This window comes from Cupressus sempervirens, chromosome 7 (assembly GCF_028749045.1).
Source record: "Cupressus sempervirens isolate cs-2001-9-10 chromosome 7, ASM2874904v1, whole genome shotgun sequence".
NCBI lineage: Eukaryota > Viridiplantae > Streptophyta > Pinopsida > Cupressales > Cupressaceae > Cupressus > Cupressus sempervirens.
In genome coordinates, this window is record NC_143124.1 from 206,497,465 (window position 1) to 206,516,494 (window position 19,030).

Sequence of the window (19,030 nt, forward strand, 5' to 3'; positions counted from 1 at the left end):
GAGGTCCATTTTTTCACAAAGTGTTCCAAATTTTTAAGGCCCCTCTATTCCTACACAAAAAATACTCAAAAATTGTTAGATCTAATCCAACAAGCCCTTGTTCTCACTTTCTTTAATAAACACAAACAAGTTACAATAAACCCGACTCTAATACCATGAAGGATTTGATCAATACAAATCCACAAATGTAGTAGAACACCTACACGCAAGAACCCATCACAAAGAAGGAAAGACAAGAGAATGTAAGGATTTGACTATAAATATATGCATGAATAAATTATTAGACAAGAGGAATAAGTAAAATATACAATGGATCAATCCTTATAGAAGGAGATCCCAAAATTTAAAACAGAAACCCTAAGTGGTAAATGTTATCTAATAATTAAATATTAATTATTAAATGAGAATTCATTTGCATAAAGTGAAATCTTAAGAAAGGAGTAAAGGTAATTTAATTAATGTAATTAAACTAATCATTTTCTCTAACAATTATATTTCTATGGTTGTTGTATCTATTGCTTATATAATTTGAAATTAATAAAGATATTGAGAATTATTTTAAATGCATAACTAACTCACCTCTCCACCCCCCACCCCCCTTCTTAGCTTCTCTTAGTTATCTTGGTGGACTTTAATTTCTAATAATTGGTATTAGATCATTAGGTCCTCGAACAAGAAGCTTAACAACTTGAGGAGATCCATGGCTTATTTAAGAAAAGTAAGTCCAAGGTTTGATGAAATTGACTATACTAGTTGGAAAGAGGAAGATAAGAAGATAGATGAAGGTAACATTTTTTTTTCTTGTTTGACTTGCAAATATTTTGGTCATTTTTCATCTAGTTTTCCTAAAAAAGAGCGGGAGATAAATTTTATGAAGCATTATAAGTCAAAGCCTACACAAAATTTCTTCTATGTTGACAAGGATGATGAACTTGATTTTGATATGGTAAAATTATAGAAAGTGATGACGAGGATCATGAAGACGTAGAAGAGACAATCATAGAGACTATTTTTTAAAGTGATAATGTAAGAGTTGATGAATAGTTTAAAGAATTTGCGAACATCAACTAGCTTTCCACGGTCCTAAATATAATATACTTGTAGAATGTAAATGTTAATTAGTAAAACACCATAGATTGCATCCACACAAGTTTGACACTAGGATTTAACATAGAGACCCAATTTGGGAAAAACCACTAGCAATATTTCACTAATTTTCACTCTTATGAAGTGAGCTCTATTAGGAGCTAGGTCTATTAAATGTTACAAAACATACTGTTAAATGTGACCTTATTAAAGGATTTAATCACCTTGTTAGGAGTGGCCCTATTAGATGAATTTAAAATATTTCATTAGAATGTCACCTTGTTAGATTATTTACACATAACTATTAGGTCAATCTTGATTAAAGGATTTCAACTACTATTTACAATGGTTAGAAAGTAACAATAGGTTTGATATGTTAAATACAACTCACTTTACATGTACAGATCTCTATTCATCTCATAAATTGATTCACCATCTGGCTTCCACTATTGTCTCTATCTTTGATTCACTTGGAAAACCATCAAGTAGTAACTCTTCACTTATTCTCAACTTATTTAAGTCTTCTACTTAGATTTTCCAGTCAATAAGATCAATAACTACTCCAAATATCTAGAACTCTTTCACACACACATATTCCCTCTACACATACAAAATGTTTTCCCTTGTACCTTCTTAAATAGGTAATTATAATCTTTTGCTACTTAAACATCACCTTTGATCTTAGGGTTTATGATTACATTCATCACAAATAATGAATTTGACCACCATCTTGTTTATCCTCTTCTTTTCTAGAAATTTATCTTGGAATCCAATCCTTATGTCATTTACCTAATCCTGTCTTATTATTAAATGATCCAACTCATTGATCCTTGTCTTCAACACACTTTCCATGTTGCAAGAAATAAACTTAGTTGGCTAGAAATTATGATTTCTCATAAATAGTTAAAATGTTGTTCCATAACCAACATTGTGTTTTGATACTCAAATATCACTGGGTTACTTGATTGCTACTTAATTTATTTCTTAGCACATACACTATCACTTGGTCGATACTGATGCTTGGCAACACTAATTCTCCTTAGGTTGTTCTAGCACATTGACATTCGTGTCACTCAACATGTGCTCCAAATTCTTTGTCTTCTACTCTATTGCTCAGTCAAGCCTATGCATTTGACCATGTTACAAGTGGAGAAATTGGTAATGCTCAAGTCTTGACACTTTCAAGACTTGAGCATTACCAATTTCTCCACTTGTAACATGATTTAAATAATTAATTTATCTCATCAATGTCCAACTAATCAAATGACCATTTTTAGTTTCCTCTTCATAACTCAACCTTTCCTCTAGATACTTTTTCTATGAACAACTTCTGAAATCCTCTTCATCAATCAAATAGACATGACAATTAGATCAGATAAAAAATTGTCTCACGAATATATTTGATATCAATGCCAACATAACAATAATTTCAATTATACTTTACAAAAATCTCCCTTTTTGGCATTGATGGTGATACCTCAAACACCTCAAATTACTATAAAATCCAAAATATTTATTATCTCAAGAAACACCCTCAATGTATCAGAATTAAATCTCCCTCTTCATGGTAATAGAATCGAATCTTCCCCCTCTTTGAAAAATGCCAAAGACATCTCTAAATCTTGCATCTTTCTCATGTAGATACCTTCATATCAGTTCTAAATGCATCTTCATCTATCATCTTTGTATGATTCATCCATCATTCTACTTCACTACTACATTAGGAAACTCCTAAAGTAGATTTGTCTGCATCAATTTGTAAGATAATCTGATCAACACATTTGATGCAAAGCACCATCTTTTCTTAAGTGTGTTTTTCTATATGAATCAGTCTTAGTTTACCTCTAAGATATTCATGTGCAGCTTTAGGTAAAGTTTTAGTGAATATGTTAGCAACTTGTTCTTTAGTATTAACATATTCCAATTCCACTTCTTTGTCTTGAACTATTTCTCTCAGGTAATGATACTTGATGGTAATGTTCTTTGTCTTTGTGTGAATTAAAAGATTCTTTGATATGTTAATAGCACTACTGTTATCACAATAGATAACCAATAGATAATTAATCTCTTCCTCCATAACTTTCAAAAATTGCTTGATCCATATGATATTTGAACAATTTACTAGCTACTATGACATACTCAACTTCAACTATTGATGGGGAAATACACTTCTACTTCTTGCTTGTCCATGAAATTAGTCTCTTTCCTAATCAGAATTAGCGAATACCTTTAGTTTAAATCTATCATTCTTCTTGTAGTATAATTCATAGTCTTCTATTTTGTTTAGATATCTTAGTAGCATTTTCATCACCATCATATGGTTTTCTTTAGGACTTGTAGAAAATCTTGTAACTATCCCAATTTATAATGCAATATTAGGTCTTCTATGAACAACATATTATTATTTTTAAATCATTGATTTGTATAATGTTTTCTTTATATTAGTAGAGTCATCATTCTTCGATATCTTATGTTAGTAGACATAGATGAACTCATTAGTCTTGAATCTTTCATCCCAAAAGTTTTTAGTATCTCCTTGATATATTTGGAGTGAGTAATGAAGATACTTTGCTTCATTTAATATACTTGTAAGCCATTTTAAATTCCTTCTTAATTTCATTAGCAAATAATTTTCAAAATGCTTCCTTGCCTCCAAATATGATATCATTAAAAAAAAATTCTAATAAAACTACCTTATTGTTCTAACCAATCTTCAAGTACAAATTACTATTATAATTTGTCCTTGCAAAACCAATCTTCACTAGGTAGATATGTAGTCTTACATACCATTCTCTAGCAGCTTGTTACAAACCCTACACAGCTTTGTGCATCTTGCACACCATATTTTTTTTTCTATGATCCGAAAAATCTTTTTAGTTTCTCTATGTATACTTCTTCTTTAGGTATCCCATTCAAAAATGTAGATTTAACATCGATTTGCTTTACATTAAATATTTTATTAGTAGATTATGAAAGTAGTGTTCTAACTTATTTTAGTCTTTCTACATGGGAAAACATTTCCCTATAGTCAACAACGTCTTATTATGCATATTCTTTTCATAACAATATAGCCTTGTTCCTTGTGACCTCACCAGTTTCATTTAGCTTGTTCTTGAATGCCCACTCTATTTCAATAAAAAAACTATCTTTAGGTGTGGGTACTAGTGTCCATGTTTTATTCTTTTCAATCTTTTCAATTTCTTCATTCATTGCTTGTATCTTATCTTCATTATCCAAAGCATCTTTTACAGATTTGGTCTCTAACTCACAAAGAAAGCATGTATCACTTCTGAGTCTTTTTCTTGTCATAACACTAGATTATTTGCCTCCAATAATTTTATCTCGGATATTATGTCTTCTCACATATTTTTCTAATACATGGTCTTTTTTTTCTTTTTTCTTTTCAACACATGTTCATCTTGAAAAATGATTTCAAACTCATCATATCTCTCTTATTTAGGTTCTAGTTCATGTTCTACATGCTTGAAATTATCTTCCTAATGATCAACTCTCCTTTTCTATTACTCAACATCATTTCCATATTGTTCAACATCCACTTTTTGTTACTTAGTAATTGGCTATTGCAACTTGACATTCCTAGTGAACTAAGGATTTGCAGTTCTGTTCTCTTGTTCAGGTGGAGTGATGAGAGCACTATTATTCACATATATGAATGAACTGTAGTCTTCAAGTTTTGTCTTACATTCAACTTCAACCTTTTTTGTATACTCATTAACTTTCATATTTACACTTTCCACAGCTTTGTCAGTGTTAGAGTTGAAACATTTATACACTTCTCTCTTAGTGGAATATTTTAGGAATATGTCCTCATCACTTTTAGCATCAAGTTTTACATTTCTATTATCTTTAAGTATGTAAAATTTTATTCCAAAATTTTTGAAATACTTAACATTAGGTGCATATCCATACCACAATTCAAAATGTGTAGCATTTGTACCTTTCTTGACTTGTTTTCTATTCCAATTATAAACAACTATACTTACAAATTATCTCTAGTATTTTTGTGACATATTTGTCTCCATCATCAATTTTCTAGCACAATCCATGATTGATCTATATGTTCTTTCAACTATTCCATTTTGAGGAGGGGTCCTAGGAGCTGACATCTATCTTTTGATTCCTCTGTGATTGAATAATATGTTGAATTCATTAGAAATGAATTCACCACCTTTGTTAAATCTCAAGAACTTCAAACCCTTCCTTGAATCCTTTTCAACTCTAGCCAAATATAAATTCTAGAGAGCAATATTCTCTTGGGTGTGCACTTTTTTTTTAAAGCCAATACTTTTCTAGTGTTGATTTTTTTTAATGTGACAATTTTCTAACTTGCCTAATTTTCTAAGAGGCATATTTTTGTGTCTAATAGGATTTTATACCAAGGAGGTGTATAGTTTTTTTTTTGTCAATTCTTTTTCATACTAGCATAACTTTGTTCCAAGAGGCATGTTTGTTTTGGCACACATTTTAATACAAGGAAGTGTATGCTATCTTACTCCTTTCAATTGAATTTGCCAAAATGCCAAGTTAACCAAGAAGTAAAATAATGCGTCTAAGCAATAATACAAGATTTTTTAAATTTCTAGTTAAGCACAAATTGAATTGAGAATTTCAACATAATATAGTTTCTTTCTTTAGCAGGATTGAACTAGAAGATGCATAATTGATCATCGTCGTTCTATCTACTCATCAGCGCACATATGCAAGAAATTGAAGTAACATAAGATACATTGCAAGAAAGTTTCTCAATATTTTCTCTTTTATTAATCAACCTAGTTCAAGGCTCCATTGGGAAAGAACTAGTAAGAAAACTCGACATCCTTGCCAATACATAAAAATTTAAGTACATTTTTGCATAATATTACAATTCAAACAAATTCTCTTCTAGGTCTTTCACAAGAGATCCTTTCAAATATCTTCAATGCATCAACAAAAACATGGAGAAGACGAGAACTGATCTGGGGTAAGACACCATAATATGAAGAACAATTCAAGCATGCATCCCCAATCCAATTTTGCACAATAGGTTCAACATTGAAATAGACTTGAGGGGAGGAGGCTTTTCCAATAGGAGATGTCTATCACCATACCATAATATAGCCCTTTCGAGGCTAAAACTCAAGAACTTATGTTCTTCCACGAATGTCCTTTCGAAGCCAATACAACAAGGATTTTCATTCCTTGTCTTCTTCAAGAATTCAAATATTGAAAACATGGTATGTGATGACAAGTAGGGACCCAAAAATACCCTACCCTCTTTCCCTCTTCTCACCATGAGAAGAGACTCTACACTATTGAGGTCCAACTAAGGCCCTTCCCCTGTAAAAGGCCACTTCTTCCCTATCCAAGGGCGAGTAATGCCAAAAAAATCCCATACAATCCGCTCAAAATTCAAAGCAAAACATAAGAAAGAAATCCAAGAACAAGTTTAGATCCCTCCCAAGAAAACTCAACACACATACAAGCAATACAATGAACAACACAATACCTTATGCATGAATCAAAGCATGAAAAACATGAAGAACATTAACAAAAGAGTGAAGAAATTCTACTTTCACAATAAGGTTATGGTAAAATAAATAAGTTGAGAAGAGCTTTTCCTTCCTTTCCTTCAATATTAAAAACTTCTCTCTAAAAACTAGAGGTTGGGTAACAACCAAAACTTCTCCACAAATGCATCTAAATATGTTCTTAACTCAACTAAACATTAGGTAAAGCTCAAGGTGGAGTTTAAGTCACCAACTAATGAAGGAGACAATCAATTTTTGCAATCGACCAAAAGTAGGGTTTTTGAGTGACCCTAAAAGTCAACCAAAGAGGCTAGGGGGGTGGAAACTACTCCCAACCCATAACCTTATCCCTAGGGCACTTAAATTTAATATTTTTAGGCCTTAAAGAATTAATAGGAACCAATCAAAAGCTAGGAAAATTTTAAGGCTATATAAAAACCTTCAAAGAAAGACAATGCAAATTAGCACAAATAGCAAGGGGTTCAATTTCGTCTTTTCAATAGGTTTCCCGACTAAATATCTTGCACACTCATTGCACACATCAATAGTTCAAGAAATCACATGCATATATGTAAATTACATATTAGGAAAATCATATAAATTTAAAACATCCATCCTTCTAATGATCAATTGTTTATCTCATTCTATTCATATTTTTTTACCATTAAAATTTGTATACTGGAAGTGTTAGTTCTGTATTCATTTACTTCATCATTATACATGTTCAAAAAATATTAAATGATGAAATCAAATATCTAAAAGTAAGCATCACACATCATAAAATAGCATAATAATGTTCAGTGCATCAAATAATGTCCCAACATATCGAGTCATGAGTATCAAAATAATAATGTATCAACTATGCTACGATGGGTCAGGGTGAGGCCGCACATCCTCCTCCACTAGGCATGAACTTCCTCCTTGAGTTCATCAAAAAGATATGGGTACTAAGATTACATCTGTGTCACATCCTCTCATGAATTCATTACCTTATCATAAAAATCCCATTGGATCCTAACCTAGTCCAGCTCTCGACCTCAAAGTGCTAGGGTCCATCGGGCAATAATATGGATAGGCTCCAATGCTAATTGGCCATCCGACTGCACCTGTAAGGCATCCTAATCTATAATATGAGACTCATAATAAATGTATCCTCTAAGTACTAAAATGTGAAACACATCGTGGATGCATGATAGGCTAGGTGGCAAGGCTAAATGGTAGGCAACTAGTCTTATCCTCTCTAGGATCTTGAACGGTCCAATGAACTGGGGTGCCAACTTAGAGCCCTTTTCAAATTGAATCAGACTCTTATGTCGTCACACCCTAAAGAAAACTCTATCTCCAACAAAATACTCTCGATCTATCCTCTTCACATCAGCATACTTCTTCTGTCAATCTTGTACCTCTCTTAGGCGCTTCCTAATTGAGGTCACATGCTACTCCATCTCCTTTACTAACTAAGGGCCAATAGATACTCAATCCACGATCTTGTCCCAACTTTAGGGAATCCTACAAGGTCTTCTATAAAGGCCTCATAAGGCGGCATACCTATGGAGGAATGGTACCCACTGTTATAGGCAAATTCATGTCCTCCAAAACTTGATTCACTTGCTTGGTCTAACCATCAGTCTGAGGATGGTACACTATATGTAGTGCCTGCCCCTAGGTCAAATTTTGTTATCATTGTCAAACTCTATTAGGGCTAGTTTTATGTTGATAGTTAGCAGCATTGTTTTGAGACTATCAGATATTGTGCTATGGATTCAGTTGATATGTGATGAAATTACTTAGACTCTACATTTCATGTATGCATGATGATTATTACGTTATTTCAGTTATTGATTAGTTAGATGGTTTATTATCACATGTGTTTTCTTATAGATACTTACCCCATACTTGCATGTGTATGGTGTGTGTGTTTGTTCTTGGATGGCGTTTCTGATGTGGTTAAGGAAGGGAGTCATAGTCACCTAGTAGTCGAGATCTACATGATGCACCACTTCCTGTCATTGCTTGTTTAGCTTAGCATATATATATATTGTATGTACATGCATAGTTTTTATGCAGGTTCAAGGTACTGGGTATGGACTTCTCTGAATTGTCAGGATGAGTGTACCCTATCGCATTATCTCAATGGTAAGAGAGGAGAGATAAATTCTCAAGTCCAAATCCCAACCCTTCAAGCCATTTGTCCTAATTGGAAATTAGGACAAGTATCTGAGTTGAGTACCCTCTAATGCATCAGATGACATAATTCGTGATATTAACCCTTTTGGTTTGATTTTGTATGCGTTTTGCTATAGTGGGTTTTTCGTATTTTATTTTATGAGTCTTTGGTGTATTTTCTATTAATTAAGCCTAATTAAATGATTTAATTAATGGTTTAATTCAATGGAAAATTAATATGGTATTTTAATATTTATTTTATTTAATTAATTAGAAAATTGATTAAATAAAATAATTAAATTTGAAGATAAAAGTTATAATTTTAAAGTTGGAATGTGATAATATTTATTTAAGTTAATAAATATTTTAGCAATTAAGTTTTGAAAATGAATTTAAAAGCGGAAAAGATATTAAAATTATTAAAAGATTCTTGATTGCATGATGTGTGAATGTGATTAAAATATAAATATATTAAGATAAAACAAGTGGAGTTATTAAAGTGAGTGCATAAGATTTAAAAATTAATAAATTAAATTGAAAAGAGTAAAGTAAATATTAAATTAATTAATGTGCATTATTTTAATATTCATTCACATAGGAGTATGCAAAATCTCGTGAGTTGTCATGTTGACAACACACGAGTTTGCACTCTAATTATGCACGTGTTGTCTATACTTAAGAGTTAGCACAATATTTGAGCACATGGTGTCTACAACATTCTAGACACATCATCATGTTTATCTTCTTATTGTGGATGTTATGTGCTTAGTTTTCATGCTTATCTCCTAGTTCTTTCTAGACACATTCTAGATGCATCTTAGAGGGCTTTAAATAGAGGCTCTCCTAGTGTGTATGGACAAGCTTACATGCATTTGAGAAGCTCATATGCTTCTACATGCTCATATTCTTCTACAAGCACTTCTAGTCACTTGGGAGTTTTGGTTGGTTTGATTCTTGGAGGAAAGGAAAATGTTGGAAATGAAAGGGATTTTACTATGGACTTCTGAGGCATAGCAAATTAGCATTAGTATCCAGGTGCACTCGTGATTTTTGAATATTCCATTTGCACTCTTTCCCTTCCTATTTTCATCGTGTCTATTATATGTGTCTGAATATACTCTATGAACGAATCTTCAATCTTGAAATTGGAATCTAATTATGTATGTTAATTTTTATTTGGTTGCAAAGAAACATTAGGAAACCCTAGTTTTATTTATGAAGGAAATTCATCACAAACTGCCCTATCACTGCCCCTTACATACACCCAAACTCAGACATTCATAACTTTTTATCTAGACTAAATTTATTCAATCACTCCAGTCAGATTTGGTGCAACTTGGCCCTCTCTAACATATTTCAAATTCAGCTCGATCCAATAGTTCATTAGGGAGATATGGGCCCTGTACTGGGATTGTTTTATTCAATGACAGTCATTCTTCCAATTTCCATAACTAGGAGTTCTTTGTGCTTCAACTTCACAAAAATAATCTATCAAAGCATGCAATGAATTAAAACCTAAACCAACATAGATCTAATACATTTATAATCAAGATTTGGAAATTGATTTGGATTTGAGTTCAAATAAAAATATAATCTTATTAATATGCATTAGTTTTATATGATTTATTATCTAATCTAATTAAATCAAATTTAATTAAGATTAGTTAATAGTAGAAGAAGTGTAATTAATTATTAGTCAATTTAAGTAAATGGATTTTTTAAATGAGGGCAAATTAAAATAGATATTAATAAGTGTGTAGTGGAATTAAATAATTGAATTATTAATGAGATTAATTTTACTTAAAATCAATGAGGATTATTTTAAATAAATGATTTTCCTTGAAGTGTTTAAAGGAAATTGTAAACTAATTATTAGAAAGTTGATAAGTATTATTTTAATGTTTTGAATAATGTGAATGATTTTATCTAAAAGTCAATGGGAACTAGTTCAATGATTTAAATAAGTAAATAATTATCTTATGATCATTTTAAAGAATTGTTTTAAAATAATAGAGGGATAATTCTATGTTTTATTCAAAGAGATAAATGGGTTGACTTGTAGAAGAATCTTATACCCTTGAAATATACTTGAAACAAAATCTGAAACCTCATGTTTGGCTTAACCATATGATTGTGAAAGCAAACTAAAATATGTGTTTGTATCTTTTTCTTTATGTTATCCATGTTTGGGTGGTCCTAGAGTGTTGGCCAGTTAGGATGTTTACTAGAGGCTTGGGAGTTATGCGACTATGATGACACTTTCCTGCTTGCATAGTAGGTTTCCTACATGTCTTTGTTGTGCCTCTGGGATTAGATGTCGGGTTGTGATTGGAACCTTTGAGTTAGTAAACTTTTAGGATTCCTAGACTTAGAGAGTTTTTGTGCTATGTGATTTGATAAAATGTTTGGAACTTGAGATTATCTCCTCAGTGCAGTGGGAGTGGACCATTTAGGTTCCACGCAGTCAGGTGGTAGTGCTTTTTCACTCTTACCATTTGAGATCCATCCGTAGACACCATGGTTGGAGCATTATTGGTTGGTATATATCTTCATTATGTTCTTGGATCTTATGATGGATGTTATTTACTGACATGTTTCTTTATATTAATGATTAGCATGTGATAGATGATGTTATCTATTTTGTAGGATCATCTTATAATTTATTCTTGCATGTTAGATTTCTTTATGTATATGTTGTAGCATGTTTAATGAGTGACATCCCTATTACTATAGTACCGATGATCTCTTCAGTGACTTGGGATGTTATGCGTAGGGGATGGCTAGGGCCCACGATGGTCTAATGATTCTATTGACAGTTGGGAGGAACCATGCACTTAATTAGATGTGTTTTATGATGGATGGTTATCATTTATGATGGTTGTTATATCTTTATTGCTGGATGGATGTTTACATCTTCTATGATGATGTATCATATATGGAATTTGGTTTCATTTACTTTATTGCACTTGCATCATGGATTAGAATAGAACAATGTACTTCATTTTCACACATGTATATTCTTTTAAGCCTTTCGTACCTTGTGTCATGTACAATGGATGATTGAGCATTTCAAATTTAATTGCCAAGAGGCATTCAGAACAAATGTGTAATATGAATATTGGACTTTCTATTTATTCTTTCATGTGGATGTGGTAGTGGTTAGACTTAGTATTAATTGAATTAAATGTGACTCAACATCTTGAGATCCTTAAGGAATGTAACCTGTTATGTATGCTTACAGTTGATTGTATGTTATTGTTTTCGCTACTATGTGTTTGATGTGAATGGTTTATCTTTCATGATTAATTTTTTTTTTTTTTTGCCAAACTTAGTGAAACTTTAGGTTAATTCTTTGGATCCCTTGGCAGGGCATTACACTATACTAAAATTGAGCCTAGTGCCCAAAGCTGCCTGCAACTCTCTCCAAAAAGATGAAGTGAACAATGAGTCCCTATCAAAGATGATCTTACGGGAAACACCATGGAGTCTAACAATATCCCACAAAAACACCTGAGCTATGTTCTATGCTGTGTATGTAGTACGCACGGGAGAGAAATGGGCAACCTTTTTCAATGTGTCAACTGTCAGCAAAATGGCATTATGGCGACAAGATGACAAAGGGATCTAGGGTGATCCCACAATAATGGGTTCCACTTTTTGACCAATTTTGACACTGAAATCAATATTTTTGCAACAAATGTCATGTTCAAGTGACTATATCTCCAAAACTATAAATAATTTCAAGATGACATAAACTAGTGATTTTGAGTACTTTGTTCCTACTTTGTAACCATATTTTTTAATCTAAAAAATATTTTTATTTACGTCAATTTTTTTTATCTCCTCCAAAAAGTGGTACATAATAAAATTCAATATTTTAAAAAGTGACAATTCGTTTGACACACATAACTTTTTTTCTAGAAATGATAATGAAGTAATTCTTTTGGCGTTGGATTTGTAACATCAATATCTAGTGTCTGCATTTGGTTTGATTTATTTTTGATGAATATTGTATAGTTTATGAAGTTTTGAAGTGACATGAACCGTAATTTAGACATACGTTCCGTTTGACACAAATAATTTGAAGTCAATTTATCATAAACCATTTTTTTTTTTTGAATAGAAAGGTATCTCAATAAGCTAGTGCCTCCATATTTTTCAAAAAAAATTTGACCTAATTTACTAATTTTCTCGAGGTGTCAAAGTCAGTTGATGTTCAATCGGTAATGAACCTATAATGAGTTAAACTCATATTTGAAAGTCTTAATGATTAAATTATGTAATAAAATTATAGTCATTGGAAAGCTTGCTCCGAGCAACACATTTTGAAAATTTTTATTTTACAATAGGAGATCATTCTCCTGCAATTATGGCAGTCAAAAGAGCCAAAAAAAAGAAAAAATAAAAAAGGGTTAAAATTTTTGTGATTTTGCATGTTCGTGCGAACAAGGCTTTCACGCGAACACGTTTACCATGTTCGCGTGAATGTATGTTCGTGTGAACATACAAATCATGTTTGCACGAACATATATATCACATATGTTCGTGCGAACATGATTAAAAAAAAGGTTTGCGTGAACACAATAAGTGTGTTCGTGTGAACATATGGTAAACTCAATTTCTCATTTTGCAATTTTTTTAATTTTTGTTCATCCCACTAAAGTGGAACCCATTATTGTGGGTTCACCTGAGACCAACAATAAAATCCATAGATATAGCATCCCACTTCCACTCTGCAATCTCATGAGGCTGAAGGAGCCCACCAGAATGACAATGCTCTGCCTTTACCCTTTGACACTCGAGGCATCTCGCAACTATGTTAGCAATCTGCACTCTCATGCCCAGCCAATGATACAATTGTCTCAAATCTGCACGTAACTTCTTAACACCAGGGTGTGCTACATAAGATTCTCTCTAAGTCTCAAGTATAATGAGCTCATGCAAACCCCCAATGGAAGGTACATACATACATCCTCTATGATGCAAGAGTCCATCAAACTCCAAAGAATACTCTGAATACTTCCCTTCCAAGGTTCTTTGAGCATGCACCACCTAACTAACCTGTACATAAAACTCATCTACTGGCAAGTGCTATAGAGTCTTTTCTCTCAAATAAATGCTAGTAGTCATAGATGAAAGCTCATGGTGCCTTCTACTTAAGGCATCTGCAACTACATTCTCCTTTCCCTTGATGTAATGAACATCAAAATTGTACTCACAAAGGAACTCCATCCACCTTCTCTATCTAGCATTAAGGTTCGGCTGTGTAAATATGTATTGCAAGCTCTGGTGGTTAGAATGAAGCTCAAATCTATTACCTAGTAGGAAGTGTCGCCACCTCACTAAAGCATGAACCACTACTACAAGATCTAGGTCATGAGCAGGGTAATTGAGCTCATGAGTCTTCAACTTCCTAGACTCAAAGGAAATAGGTCATCCATCCTACATAAGGACTACCCCTATATCATCCAAAGATGCATTAGTGCACACCACAAAATTTGTAGATGGATCCGGTACTGCAAGAATCAGTGCACTCATGAGGGTTGTCTTGACCTCTTGGAAAGCTCTGTCGCACTTTCCTATCCACTCATACTTCTTTTTGTTCTTTTGCAGAGATGTGATGGGGTGTGCCAATCTAGAGAATCCTACAATGAAGTGGCAATAATAACCTACTAGTCTCATAAAGCTCCTCACTTTAGTGACACTAGTGGGTGCTAGCCAATCCATGATGGCCCTAATCTTCGATGGGTCTAATGAGACACCATCATTTAATATAACATGACCCAAATACTGTATCTTAGGTCTAAAGAAAGCACACTTTGACAAGCTGCCAAACAATTGATTCTCCCTCAACTTCTACAATACCTGTCTTAGGTGCTCTTGATGCTCCTTCTCATTATGAGAATATATCAGAATTTCATCAAAAAAAACAACCAAAAACTTATTCAAAAAGGTACAAAATACTCCATTCATGAGGCTCATGAATATACCTGGAGCATTCATGAGGCCAAATGGTACCATAGTGAACTCGTAGTGACCATACCTAGTACGAAATGTAGTCTTAGGGATATCACTATCCACAATCCTCAACTGATGATAACCTGACTTAAGATCAATCTTTGAAAATACTTGAGCACCCTACAACTAATTGAAGAGGTCATCAATCCTAGGAAGAGGGTATCAGTTCTTGATGGTTACTTTGTTCAACTGTCGATAATCAATACACAACCTTAGTGATCCATCTTTCTTCTTAATGAAGATCACTGGTGTACCCCAAGGTGATACAATAGGTGAAATATGCCCCTTCTCCAATAGTTCCTCCAATTGAATCTTCAGTTCACTAAGTTCATGAGTAGTCATCATATATAATGCTCTAAATACTAGCTCTGCTTCTAGAACAAGATCAATATGAAAATCCACTGCTCTAGGTGGAACTCTACTAGGGAGCTCTGAAGAAAAAAATCTACAAACTCTTGCAATATTGGAAAATCATCAAGGGATGGCTTCCCTTTTGAATCTTTCTCCTGATCGCTGATGGTGATAGTGAACAACTAACATCCCTTTCACATGCACCGTCTAAACTACATAGTAGAAATCATATGAAGGGATGTGGGTCTCTTTACCCCAATGATCACTCTAGAGATACCATCTTCATCCACACATTCCACCCTCTTATGTCGACAATCTATCTTGGTGTTGTGGGAATAAAGCCAATCCATGCCAAGAACAACATCATAAGAACCTAGAGGGGTAATGTGTAGATCAGACATCATGGACATGTCTCCAATATGAATCGAGAAATTATTCACCATGGAACTAACTGACACTCTAGCTCCTGAGGCTATTCTACCTCCCAACTAACATCCTGGCTAACTACCACTAGCCTGTAATGCTCCACAACATAAGGAGATATAAATGAGTCAGTAGCTCTGGAATCAAATAAAATAGTAACCATGTTACCCTGTATAATACCTATAGCCTCAATAACTATAGACTGATGCTCAACCTAGTAGGTGTCAACCACTGCAAAAACTCTATGGGATCTACCCATGTCACCAACTGTTGGCTCTGAAAATGCCCCTCTCTAACCACCAGATGATTGTCCCTGTGGATACTCTCTAGCTATATGACCCATGCCAACACAAGTGTAGCATAGTCCTTGTGTGTAAGATCATGCACCCTATGATCTAGATTGTTGTGGGCCTACTAACCTGCTAGATCCACTGAAATGACCCTTAAAAGATTGATGAGTCTTCACTAACTGTGACTATGGGGCTTGTACTTTCTGATCTTGCTTAGGACTTTATGAATGCCACTGCTTGGGCTTGGAGCCCTGATAACTCTATGAGGGTTTTTTCTACTGCTACTGATGGGGTTTTTGGTACTGAGACTATTGGCCCTTAGAAGACCCTATTATGTAGTTTTGATTCCCCTTCCAAGAGGGTTTCTGCTGGGTAGAGTTTTAGTTCTCAGATTGATCCCATGACTCCTGTCTACCCTAAGTATCCTCTGCAACTAATGCTACCTCAATTACCTATCTAAAAGTAGTAGGGAAATCAAAATGGACTAGATCCTGGAGTGAGAACATTAGGCCCATGATGAATCAATGCACTTGTTGTTTCTCATCCTTCATGTACTCGAAGTATGAAAGGAGCTCAAGAAATTTTCTCTCATACTGAGCTATTGTGAGACTCCTCTGATATAGAGAATAAAACTCCTCAATTTTCTTCTACCTGAAGTGCTCAGATAGGTACCTCTCCTTGAATCTCTCTAAGAATGACTCCTATGTGAGGGTATCCATGCTCACTCATCCTATAATCTCCTCCTGATGCCACCAATTGGAGGCATTTCCTCTCAGTTGATGAACTTCTACACATGCCTTTAGATTAATCCATAAGGACATAATCTAAAGTACCACTAAAGAATTTGTAACCAGGCCTCTACTACTATCTTCTCTATGGAGCCGGTAAAGAGTGGTGGTCTGAGTCATATCAACTCTCTGATATCATCTCCTATATATCTGGGAGGTCTATCAACTGGTGGTCCTTTCTGATGAATCGAGTCACCCTCATGCTCACCTTGCCCCTCTATCTGCCTCAGTGGGGAACTCCTACTCCTCTCTCTAGCTCCAACCCTGCCTGCTCTGGGATCCTGTGCTTCCCCTTTAGGAATCTGCTACCCTGGCTATACTATAAGTGCTATCCTCTACTAGACTATGCCAATCAATATTTGGAGGACATCCAAAATATCTTGATTTGGGTTCGATGGTGGAGGTGGTGGTCCATCCTTCCATCCTACTTTTCCACCTCTCACCCTACGACCCTTACCTCAATGGTTGCTTTGTGTAACATGAGGCATCCTACACAATTTAAAGTTTTAGTTAAGTTTAGAAGCATAGTGATTTAAGGTTCCTAGTGTTTAAAAACAAGCTTTGATGCCAAAATGTCATGCCCAAAATACGAGGGGCAAAAACACACAATTTTTTTATTTTTTCTAAATAATTAAAATTAAATGCACTAGGTTGATAAGGTAAAAAAAATTAGTGAATATGAAAGCACATTGCAAGATGGAAATAAAGTCACCTATCAACACCCTAAGATGTACAACTTAGTTTAAAAAGAAAACATCCTATAGGTTTACATTGGTAGACTTAAACATTCGAGGATAATTCATTTAATTAAATTAAATACTATATTCCAATAATTAAAAGGCCTAGCTCTTGACTATTTTCAAATTCTCCTAAAATGATAATTAGCACTTCCATTGTTGAGTCAATTAATTTAATTAAATAATCCAATTTTAGTTAATTGAAGGATTTAGCACATATTTTTTTTAAAAATTACCTCCTTAGAACAATATTAAAACATTATTTGCAAGAAATTTAAATCCTATCAACATTAACCATTATAACTTCGATTAAACCAATTATTATTTAACCTATATGATTTACTGGTTTGAATGCCCCTATAATTAATGAATCTCTAATCTAACAACATTTTTAGAACAAGGCTAATATTAAATAATCAATTTAGTTAATTTAAAATATCATCAACAAATTCTTCATTTATTTAAAACAAAATCCTTTCTCTTCATTTTAGTCTAGAAATGATAATGTTGGAAAACTAATTAAATAAAATAAAAATAACATTTCCTACTAATTGCCATTAAAAGTAATAATCTCTACACTTTAACACCAAATTATAATGATATGACATATAATATTATAAAAATAAATCTAATTAAAATTTAAAACTTCACTCATACTAAAATTTAAAAATTATTCAATACTAAAACACATTAATTAAATTTCAAACAAGTAAAAAATATAACAGTCATTTATTAATACTAACTTAATAAAACAAATTAATAACTAATAGTAGAACTAATTAAAATTTTGATATAAGCTAACACATATTAATTAAATTCCTATGAATTTTAAACTAACACACCTATCTAACCCACTAACTTGGATATAAATAGAATACAACTAAATTTAACTAAATAGAGTGTGACTAACTCAAAATTTAAACTAACCTAATTTAAAACAAATTTACGCTAAAACTAGCATAAATTAATAACTAAACTAAACTAATATCATTTCTAACCTACCCTACACATCCTATTCTAATACTACACCCACTTGCCACACATTTGGAACCGCCAAGACCTAAAACCATAACTTGCCCTACCAACCTCCTTAGCATATATCCCATGGCGCTTTAAAAGTGCAAGGCTTAATGCTATCATGCGGGAGGGGGGGGGGGGGGGGATGTCTACACACATACTGCCCCCTCAAATGTTACACACTTTTCCAAGCACTCACACAGCTTCTACTCCCCCACATAAACTCCCAACCCAATGTGCCATAAACACTTGTGTATGGTGTAAAATTTGCCCCCCCTTACACCAAAAAAAGAAGGGTTAACTTCCCACATGTAGTCCAAGGTCCTGTCATCAAATCACTGGGAAAAACCAAATTGCACACTAGGGACGTCTCAAATAAATTTTGTCAACCAAAATATGACTCATGCCGCCCCTCATGAAAGCTTAAGTCTCCTCAGAAAGGAACGGATATGTGATTTAGTAGGAGGGCATGATGAGGGTGCAAGACTGACAGCATTAAAAAGGTCCTTCTCCAATTGAATTTAAGGTAGAGGCTCCCATGTCAGCCCAACTTGCATGGGGTTACGTTGGCCAAGGAGTCAAAATTTAAATGCGCTAGCCAACAAGTAAACTATGCCTAGGTTTAA